We start from the raw sequence: 11,809 nt of genomic DNA, 5'->3' as shown, positions 1-11,809 counted from the left end.
TAAAATTTTTGATCATGTATTGGTTTAAATACTAATATAAGAGTTTAAATACTCTAATATTAAGAATGACAGTAACTTTCTGACAAAACAGGTAGCAGGAAGTTCCAGATGTTTTCCAAGTTGAATTGACAATTCCAGTGTATCAATCAGAGTTCTCTAGGAAGCAGAATCGATAATATATAGATACAGTTATATAGATATTCTCTCTCCCTCTCTCTCCCTTTCTTTTTATGTGTGTTCATTATGTTAAGTACTAGGATCCTGTGGCTGTGGAGGGTGGCAAATCTGAAATCTGTAGGGTAGGCTGACAGGCTGGAAACTCAGGGTTTCCATGTTATAATCTTGGGGCAGAATTCCTTCTTCAAGAAACCTCAATTTTTGCTTTTAAGGTCTTCAACTGATAGGATGAGACCCACTCATATTATCCAGGGTAATTTCCTTAACTTAAAGTCAACTGATTGTAGGTGTGAGCTACATCTACAAAATACCTTCACAGCAATGCCTGGATTAGTATTTGATTAAATAATTAGTAACTACTGGTAGTTCAGTAGGTAAAGAATCTGCCTGCAATGCAGGAGACCTGGGTTTGATCCCTGGGTTGGATCCCTGGGTTGGGAAGATGCCCTGGAAAGGAAATGGCAACCCACTCCAGTATTCTTGTCTGGAGAATCCCATGGACAGAAGAGCCTGGCAGGCAAAAGTCCATGGGGTTGCAACAGCTGGACACGAATTAGTGACTAAACCACCACCACCAATCTTGCCAAGTTGATGCATAAAACTAGCAATCACAGTTGGTTATCTGTTTTTGAGTTTGCTTTCTTTTAAAGTGAGATATATTTTAGATATATTAGATATAATATGTTTATATTCATTAATTCAATTAATTAATGTTGATATTCATTGAAAGTGAAAGTGAAAGTCGCTCAGTCGTATCTGACTCTTTGCAACCCCATGTACTATACATTCCAGGGAATTCTCTAGGCCAGAATACTGGAGTGGGTAGCTTTTTCCTTTTCCAGGGGATCTTCCCAACCTGGGGATCGAACCCAGGTCTCCTGCACTGCAGGTGGATTCTTTACCAGCTGAGCCACAAGGGAAGCCCAGTATTCATTAATTAGAAATTTAGTCAATATCAATTAATACAATCAATATGTAAACAATTATATTCACTAACTCAGCTATCTTTTACTAAACATTTACTATGCTCTAGGGTTGGAGAAGGCAATGGCACCCCACTCCAGTACTCTTGCCTGGAAAATCCCATGGAAGGAGGAGCCTGGAAGGCTGCAGTCCATGGGGTTGCTAAGAGTTGGACACAACTGAGCGACTTCACTTTCACTTTCCACTTTCATGCATTGGAGAAGGAAATGGCAACCCACTCCAGTGTTCTTGTCTGGAGAATCCCAGGGATGGGGCAGCCTGGTGGGGTGCCGTCTCTGGGGTCGCACAGAGTCGGACACGACTGAAGCGACTTAGCAGCAGCAGCAGCATGCTCTAGGGTATTGTGCTTTGTTCTGAGACACATACAATAAACATGGTATTACCCCTATACACTTGAGAAGTTTAAACTTCAGTGAGATGTTGTCTTGACTTTGTAGACCCCAGTTTTCAACCTAAAGAAAGCTCTAATGTATATTTCATTCATTAATTACCTAGTAGTTATATGTGCAAGGGAGTTTCACAGGCGGCTCAGTGGTAAAGAATCCACCTGCCAAGCAGGAGACGCAGGTTCACTCTTTGGGTCAGGAAGATCCCCTGGAGAAGGAAATAGCAACCCATTCCAGTATTCTTGCCTGGGAAATCCCATGGACAGCGGAGTCTGGTAGGCTATAGTCCATGTGGTCACAAAGAGTTGGACACAACTTAATGACTAAATAACAGCAAATATGTTCAAGACTTTGTATTATGCACTCTACATACCTAAAGGGTAAAAAAATGTACCTTTCCCTCAAAGAGTTTATAATCTGCTAGAAATTCACTTGGCTCTTAGTGTTGCCACTATGTGATACAGTTGAATTACTGTAATTGAAGTTCAGTTTCCTTACCTATGCAATGAGAATTACACTAAACCATGTTTCAGTAAAATTTCTTTATAGTCCTAAAATATTAAAGATTCAACATTTAAAGATTCTCTGTATTGAAAATTATTCTCCAATGTATAATTCTCCAATGTATACATTATTTATAATGCTTTAATTCAAAGTAGGAAATTAGTAATTGATAGTTTGTATTCATGTACTGAGCTCTAGACATCTTTTCTTTTATTTAGAGTCCCAGATAAATTACCCTAATAAAACAATGAAAGTTAACCTCAAAGGCTGATGGAAAAATTTATCAATAAAAAGGAAATGCAGTGGCCAATAGCAAATCACAAGTTTTAGCACTAATAAACATTAAATGAACATTACTATTTTGAGATAGTCAACTGGTGATGAACTACATTTAGAAAAAAGACTGTTTATGTGAGGTTTGAGGAGTTGAAAAGCTAGAATATGCATTAAAGATTATGATTTGGAAGTTGTGTTATGTTTGATTTTTAATTTAAAACTTATTTTCACAATGTGGCCATCCAAGATTAAGGGGACTTCTGCCTTGTAAAATACATATTACAAGGAAATAACATTTTTAATATTGTAAGTGATTCACTCTAACTTTTTGTATTCATTTCCATAAAAAAACAGTTGCACAGAGCAAGGATATGATCATCATGTTATTAGTAGTATGCATGTTTTATAAATTTGAAGATAAATATACACTGTTTTATACATCCTTTCACCGTTGAGAAAAGAGCAATCCTATTCTGTGACTGAAATGCCTGCGTTTCTCTGTGCACACCAAAGCTTCATTCTTCATATTTGCTTTCTATTTTCATAGCACTGGGAATGGAATGTGACCCTCAGCACTCAGCCATTATCCTGCCCTCTGTGGCTGTAGCCTTTGACTCAGGCCTGAGTTCACCATAACTTATTTTTACAACGATCCTGAGATGCAGCCAGCCCACTTGGCAGTATTTTCACTCCTACTCAGCTCATTTAAAAATGGGGACTCTCACTGTTTCTCTTTTCAGAGCTTTTCTACTCTCAGCATGAAACCTTTTAAAATAAAACCACTGTTATGTGAATTACTGAAGACAAAATGCATTTTTTACAACTCCTTGACTCTCTCTTGACTATTAAGTTCCATATAGCCCTCTACTTTCCAGGTTATTCATAAAGCTATTACCCAATCTGGCAATATTTTCTCAAGAAATTTCTGTACACGCATTTTTTCTTTTTTTTTTAGTGGCAGAAAATGTGTTCACTGTTTTCATAGGGTAAATCCCTAACATGTTTGTCTGGAATGCTTGCCTTGTTTGGTAACATATCATTGGAATTGTTCTGACTATCAGTGACTCAAAGAAATTGTTGCAAGGATTGGGACTGGGTTCTTTCCTTTCTGATTTTGAAGTTTTCCATCTAGAGACTTTTTTTTTCTGTTTAGTATTAATATATGCATTTTTTCCCACCTCAGTAACCCTTCCACACACACCCCCACCTTGGTGGGTTTTTATTAGAGTGAATTGTTGGGCTTTAAATTTGTAAGCTTTCATATTCTAGTTTTCTCTGAAAAACTGATTTTAGTGACAATTAATTTTCACATGAGGAATTTCATAAACAAGAAAGTTGTAGAAATAAATGGCAGTTAAAAACATGAGCTCATCTCACTTGTAATTACAGCCTACAGCTTGCTTACACTGTAGTGGTTCTCAAACTTGATTGAGCTTCTGAATCATCAAGAGCGCTCTTTAAAACTAAATGGATTCTGGGCCCCACCCCAATTTCTGACCCTGTAGGTCTGGGAGGTGGGGCCTGAGAATTTGAATTTTCAGTAAGTTTCCTGGCAATGTTGCTAGTGCTGGTCAGGGGCCCACACTATGGAAATCATCTCTGTAGAACAGGATGGAATACTGGACTTTAGTTATTTTGTACAAATAAAATACCAGGCTGTCATTTGCTGAGCAGTACACAATGGCATGATACTTAAAAATAGTTGTGTTTTCTTCATAAAACAGTCCACTTTCCTTTAGCTTAGCTCTTGCATTCTGTAAATATAACTTGAACTGAAGCAATAGTCATATTTCTGACAAGCCGTGAAGCTTGCCAAGGTCAATTTTGTTTGCTGTATCACTTAAAATACATTTCTACTTACAATTGCCTGGTATGGATGAGTGAACATCTATTTTTTTTTTTTAACATACATAATACTTTTTGACACTGGGAAATAAGAAGCTATGAAAATAAGGTTGATAAACCAGTAAAGAAGTCTTTCCTTAAATGGTCACAATCTGCCAAGAGCAGATAAGGAAAAGGATCCTATGGGTATAATGACAAGAAACTTAGAGCCATCAACCCCATGTCAGCACTGGGCTAGAAAACAAATAGATTTCCAGACAATTCAGAACAAGTACTACGAATCAGAGGCAATCCCCAAACCTCCTCTCAATCTCACACTTTTGAAAGACAACTAAGGAGCAGGAAGGACATTGGGCAATTCCACACTAATGGTTACACTGTGACCCTTCTTTTGTCTTCTCTTGATCCCACATTCAATTTGTCTTCAGTAAAAGGTTTTCTCTATGGAGCATATCATTTCATCTCCAACATAAAATACTCAAGAAGAGACTGAAGTAGAGCAAGGGTAAGTTAATTGTTGAAATTATGTGTTAATTATGATGAACTATTTTAGAGTAATGAAGTAGTGCTTAACAGATTTCTGTTGTGTCTTTATATACTCTGTTTCAAAGGACTTTGAAGTTATAAAGTGTTATTGGAAAAGTATATTGTCAGAGGAATTTAAAATAAGTAATCATAGATTCATAGATCTACAGATATTGTAATTTGGCTAATTATTCCTTGTATGATAGTAAAATATTTTTTACAAACCACCAAACTGCTGCATGATGAGTAGTTTTCTGTCTTTTTAACATTGACATTATAATAAATTATATGACCAATTTTAATGCTACTTCTGACACAGAGTAATTAAAATGAATGGCAGTAGATAGTGGATTTAATTGGAGTTTTTGAAACATAGGATACTATGGTTTAAAATTCTGAAAAGTAGTTGTGCAACAAAGGTAGATGAGAGGTTACAAACTATTAAAACTAATTCCCCTTAATCACTGGAAAAGTGCTGTGTTCAAGACACTCTTCTAAATGCATAGATTATATAATTTAATCTCCCTCCCCCTGAAAAGATACAATAACATAAGATCTATATTACCATTCAATTCAATTGATTAAGTTTTTTTCCTGGGCTACCACACTTTATTTTCAAGGCTGCACAACAGCTGGCATACCATGAACTTTGTGGAATCTTTTAGGTTTAGGGAAGTCAAATAATTTTGTAAATTTATGCAAATACTAAATGATGAGGCTAGAATTTGTATCCAGGTTTATTTTTTTCATTCTTTTAATTTACAATGATGAACGTTTATATAAGTATTTTCAAGACCATTTACATGTCTAAACAAATTCTCTTGTTGATAAAATAACTTGGAATAAGTCTGCCAAGGTGGAATTTTACCAAAGTTGGTTTTGAAAGTAAATGCTGTTAAATTGTGAAGGCTGTGAGTTAGACATAGATCTGTATGGTATATTTGTAAAATATAGAAGTATCCTGCTTAATCACATGCAAAAATGATCAAGAAAATGCACCATTTTATGGAATAATAAGTGAAGTAGGAAATCCAGGGTAAGATAGCTAAAAGACAGTCATTTTAATGTCTGTGAAATAAGAGGAAATAAAGACTCCCTAAAATAGAGACATTAAGGTTGATTTGTAACACATTTTTCTTTTTATTATATATTTCTCTTCTTGTTCCAAATTATGAAATAATATATGCATTTGTATTCTTCTAACTGACTGTCATCCCAAATTCACTACTTGGCTATAACAAAAAGAGTTTCTCAGAAGGCTTGGTTAAGGCAATTGAAGGTATGAGAATAAACCAGCCACCTGGAAAGAAAAATTAGAGTCATGCTTCTTGAGGGGAAGCCTCTCTCCTGGTGTTGCCATGTTAGTTGGGCTCTGCTTTACTCAATGATTTGCAGAAGCTCTGAACCAAATATTCAGACTTCAGACACCCTCTAGTAAGGATAGATTGGTTAAAGGAAGAACATTTAAAAGCCTGTCTATTTTTCTTGTAATTTCAGTGACCTAACTGCTACTGCTAAGTCGCTTCAGTCGTGTCCGACTCTGTGCGACCCAATGATGGCAGACCACCAGGCTTCCCCGTTCCTAGGATTCTCCAGGCAAGAACACTGGAGTGGGTTGCCATTTTCTTCTCCAATGCATGAAAATGAAAGTGAAGTCACTCAGTCGTGTCCGACTCTAGCGACCCCATGGACTGCAGCCTACCAGGCTCCTCCGTCCATGGGATTTTCTAGGCAAAAGTACTGGAGTGGGGTGCCATAAAGAAGAAAAAAGAAGAGACATGCAGCTACAAATAATTTATTCAGAAAAGTAGTGGAGAAAATAGAATGGCTTGAAAGTCAGAATATTTGAATCAGCTTAGAAAAATATAAAACTAACAGAAATAAAATGACAATGCTGTTAATATAATAAAAAAAAAGGTAATGTTTTCCAATAATGGCTAAGGAGTAGAAAAATGATTTAATATAAGTTAATGATAAAGGGTGACAATATATAGCCTTGATGTACTCCTTTTCCTATTTGGAACCAGAATGTTGTTCCATGTCCAGTTCTAACTATTGCTTCCTGACCTGCATACAAATTTCTCAAGAGGCAGGTCAGGTGGTCTGGTATTCCCATCTCTTGAAGAATTTTCCACAGTTGATTGTGATCCACACAGTCAAAGGCTTTGGCATAGTCAATAAAGCAGAAATAGATGTTTTTCTGCCAGAAAAAGCTCTTGCTTTTTCCATGATCCAGCGGATGTTGGGAATTTGATCTCTGGTTCCTCTGCCTTTTCTAAAACCAGCTTGAACATCAGGAAGTTCACGGTTCACATATTGCTGAAGCCTGGCTTGGAGAATTTTGAGCATTACTTTACTAGCGTATGAGATGAGTGCAATTGTGCAGTAGTTTGAGCATTCATTGGCATTGCCTTTCCTTGGGATTGGAATGAAAACTGACCTTTTCCAGTCCTGTGGCCACTGCTGAGTTTTCCAAATTTGCTGGCATATTGAGTGTAGAAATTTCATAGCATCATCTTTTAGGATTAAAAATAGCTCAACTGGAATTCCATCACCTCCACTAGCTTTGTTCATAGTGATGCTTTCTAAGGCCCATTTGACCTCACATTCCAGGATGTCAGGCTCTAGGTGAGTGATCACACTATTATGATTATCTTGGTTATGAAGCTCTTTTTTTGTACAGTTCTTCTGTGTATTCTTGCCACCCCTTCTTAATATCTTCTGCTTCTGTTAGGTCCATACCATTTCTGTCCTTTATCGAGCCCATCTTTGCATGAAATGTTCCCTTGATATCTCTAATTTTCTTGAAGAGATCTCTAGTCTTTCCCATTCTGTTGTTTTCCTCTATTTCTTTGCATTGATCACTGAGGAAGGCTTTCTTGTCTCTTCTTGCTATTCTTTGGAACTCTGCATTCAGATGTTTATATCTTTCCTTTTCTCTTTTGCTTTTTGCTTCTCTTCTTTTCACAGCCATTTGTAAGGCCTCCCCAGACAACCATTTTGCTTTTTTGCATTTCTTTCCCATGGGGATGGTCTTGATCCCTGTCTCCTGTACAATGTTATGAAGCTCCATCCATAGTTCATCAGGCACTCTATCTATCAGATCTAGTCCCTTAAATCTATTTCTCACTTCCACTGTATAATCATAAGGGATATGATTTAGGTCATACCTGAATGGTACAGTGATTTTCCCTACTTTCTTGAATTTAAGTCTGAATTTGACAATAAAGAGTTCATGATCTGAGCCACAGTCAGCTCCTGGTCTTGTTTTTGTTGACTGTATAGAGCTTCTCCATCTTTGGCTGCAAAGAATATAATCATCTGATTTTGGTGTTGACCATTTGGTGATGTCCATGTGTAGAGTCTTCTCCCTCATGTGGGAGAGGGTGTTTGCTATGACCAGTGTGTTCTCTTGGCAAAACTCTATTAGCCTTTGCCCTGCTTCATTCTGTATTCCAAGGCCTAATTTGCCTGTTACTCCAGGTGTTTCTTGACTTCCTACTTTTGCATTGCAGTCCCCTATAATAAAAAGGACATCTTTTGGGGGTGTTAGTTCTAAAAGGTCTTGTAGGTCTTCATAGAACCACTCAACTTCAGCTTTTTTGTGCCAAGTACATCATGAGAAATTCTGGGCTGGAAGAATCACAAGCTGGAATCAAGATTGCCGGGAGAAATATCAATAACCTCAGATATGCAGATGACACCACCCTTATGGCAGAAAGTGAAGAGGAACTAAAAAGCCTCTTGATGAAAGTGCAAGAGGAGAGTGAAAATGTTGGCTTAAAGCTCAACATTCAGAGAACTACGATCATGGCATATGGTCCCATTACTTCATGGGAAATGGGGAAACAGTGGAAATAGTGTCAGACTTTATTTTTTTGGGCTCCAAAATCACTGCAGATGGTAATTGCAACCATGAAATTAAAAGATGCTTACTCCTTGGAAGGAAAGTTATGACCAACCTAGATAGCATATTCAAAAGCAGAGGCATTACTTTGCCAACAAAGATCCGTCTAGTCAAGGCTATGGTTTTTCCTGTGGTCATGTATGGATGTTAGATTTGGAGTGTGAAGAAAGCTGAGCGCCGAAGAATTGATGCTTTTGAACTGTGGTGTTGGAGAAGACTCTTGAGAGTCCCTTGGACTGCAAGGAGATCCAACCAGTCCATTCTAAAGAGATCAGCCCTGGGTGTTCTTTGGAAGGAATGATGTTAAAGCTGCAACTCCAGTACTTTGGCCACCTCATGCGAAGACTTGACTCATTGGAAAAGACTCTGATGCTGGGAGGGATTGGGGGCAGGAAGAGAAGGGGATGACAGAGGATGAGATGGCTGGATGGCATCACCGACTCAATGGACATGAGTTTGATTGAACTCTGGGAGTTGGTGACAGACAGGGAAGCTTGGTGTGATGCAATTCATGGGGTCGCAAAGAGCTGGACATAACTGAGTGACTAAACTGAACTGAACTGAATGATAAAGGTAAACTTTCACTACAAAAAAATAATAAGGGAAAAGCTGTAGTTAATTTAAAATTAGTTGGAAAAGATGGAGAGAATACAACTGTAACTTCACTGTCTTGATTATTGCTGACCTGGTGGCTCAGCTGGTAAAGAATCTGACTGCGATATGGGAGACCTGGGTTCAATTCCTTTGTTGGGAAGATCCCCTGGAGAAGGGAAAGCCTACCTACTCTAGCATTCTGCCCTGGAGAATTTAATGGACTACAGTCCATTGTGTTGCAAAGACCTGGACATGACTGAACGACTTTCACTTTATATTTATATTTGACAGAATGATTGGCTATTACGTGGTCAATTGGCTATTACATGGTATTGATCTTGATCATTACATGGTATTGATCAAAAGTTGGAACACATCTGAGTTATGATATTGTATAACATATTTGGTTTTAACTGTAGAAGAATTAAGAAAGATCTTATTATACTTTTCTATAATGAAATATTGGGATATTTATTAAGATATTAAACATTATAACCATTGGATAACTTTTAAAAGATATCTTTAGATAGCCAAAAGAAAACATGCAAGTAAAAATTATTTTCTTTCAAATGAATAGTATTTTTACTCATTGCTTAATTCAATGCTCAGAAATAATTACAGAAATTTTTTCTTCCTTAACTATAAGTTTAATAGCAGCAATTTTTCTTTGAAAAAGTAATGTTAGAGTAAAAATATTGACATTGGTCTAAAGAGAGCTTTCATGCATTTAAGAAGTAATTTTCAGCAGTAATTAGGCTGCATTCCAGTTAAAGCTTACTGACAGACTCAAGAAAGAATGAACAGATCATTTTAGAATACAAAATGTACCTACTGCATAAATTAATAATTTAACAAATATGTATAGAGTGTCCTTACTATGTAAGAAATGTATGGAAGACAATATTTTTGTTGTACTAAATAAAAATATAGATTCCAATTATGCAAGTAAAATACAGATTGTCATTCATGAATTCATTAAGTAAATATATTTATGGAACTACTAATTTTCTCATGGAATTTACATTAATTGAATTTTCTTGAAGAATGTTTGAGGTTCAGAATGTTTGCCCTGGAGATTAAGATAGGCAGTTGATTGAAGACATAGAAAAGAATAACAGAGCACAGTTGAGACTGGAGAAGATGTAATTGGTATGCTGCAAAATAGAGTAATTTTATCTAGAGGTATTCAGCAATTTATTGATAGCAGTAAGACTGCACATAATGTACTTTTTTTTTTGAGTTTTAATAGAACAATAGATGTTCTTAGAAGAGATATGTGAACCTAAATTGTATAAAGGATGTTTATCTGTAAGAAAGGGATTATATTGATTAAATAATGTGAAATTTCCACATTTTAAAGGAGAAGTAAAAAATTAGAATGAGCAAATTATACTAAGGAATGAGAAAGGTGGAGAATCACACAAGGTTTAAAAAAAAAACAAATTACAAGAGATATTCAAAGAATAGTGTTATCTCCATTTCAACATTGCAGAAACCTATGGTTAAAAAATATCCATTGGATTTGTTAAACAGTAGGAAACTGGCATTAGAAGTATCTGTTCCTGGAATTTCATAGGTGAAAGCCTGATTGTAGAGGGTTAAAAAGTGAATAGGAGACAAGCTGGTGGAAAGAGCAGGGCAGTCTCTTCCAACTCAGTAAAATGCACATATTGATAGGAAACTGGATGCATAGATTAAGAATGCCAGGTGAAATCTCTGGAATGTTGTATTTCCACATTTGAACTTAAGCAAGTACCAAGGAGTAAATGCAGTGCACAATTAGAAATTAATTGGCTCTGCTCTATCAACATTGGCGGGAAGAAAAGTCCCAGTTTTGTTGTTGTGGTAGTGAAATTCACACAGCATAAAATTAGCCATTTTAATGTGTACAATTCAGTGGCACTTAGTACATTCACTATTGTGCTTCACTTTTAATAAGCATGGTTTGCTTTGAAGCAGATAAACAAAGAGTGTGAAGAAAATTGAGAGGGAAAATATTTGACTCTAGAGAAGAAACAAATGAAAAGAAACAAAAAGAGAAATCTGAAATAGTTGTGTGCTTAGTGGCTCAGTTGTGTTTAACTCTTAGCGACCCTGTGGACTGCATGGGGATTCTCCAGGCAAGAATACTAGAGTGGTTTGCCATGCCTCCTCCAGGGTACTGATTTCAATCATTGTTGACTAACAGCTTTTAATACGGTCTTCATGTTGTTCAGTTGCTAAGTTGTGTCCAACTCTTTGTGATCCCATGGACTGCAGCACACCACACTCCCCATCCTCTCCTATCTCCCTGTTGTTGTTTAGTTACTAAGTCGGGTCCAACCCTTTTGTGACTGTAGCCTGGCAGGCTTCTCTCTCCATGGGATTTTCCAGGCAATAGTATTGGAGTAGGTTGCCATTGCCTTCTCCGGGGATCTTCCCAACTCAGGGATTGAACCCGGGTCCCCCGCATTGTAGACAGACGCTTTATCGTCTGAGCCACCAGGGAAGTATTATTGACCCTTTAGGATTAATATTAATATTTAATATGGTTTACTATATACAATGGACTTCCCTAGTGGCTCAGATGGTAAAGAATCTGCCTGCAATGGAGGAGATCTGGGTTCTATCC

At 36.9% G+C, this 11,809-nt stretch overlaps 1 long non-coding RNA gene across 1 annotated transcript in view; it reads left to right on the top strand.

Moving 5' to 3' along the window:
• Nucleotides 1-4,268: 4,268 nt before the first annotated feature.
• The window catches only part of LOC112579964, a 40,332-nt gene continuing 32,791 nt past the window's right edge, over nucleotides 4,269-11,809 (top strand). The window contains exon 1 of the long non-coding RNA XR_003104318.3: nucleotides 4,269-4,677. This is a non-coding gene — a long non-coding RNA (uncharacterized LOC112579964). The remainder of the gene's footprint in view (nucleotides 4,678-11,809) is intronic.

This window comes from Bubalus bubalis, chromosome 17 (assembly GCF_019923935.1).
Source record: "Bubalus bubalis isolate 160015118507 breed Murrah chromosome 17, NDDB_SH_1, whole genome shotgun sequence".
NCBI classification, from domain to species: domain Eukaryota; kingdom Metazoa; phylum Chordata; class Mammalia; order Artiodactyla; family Bovidae; genus Bubalus; species Bubalus bubalis.
This window is presented reverse-complemented; position numbering and strand designations above follow the sequence as displayed.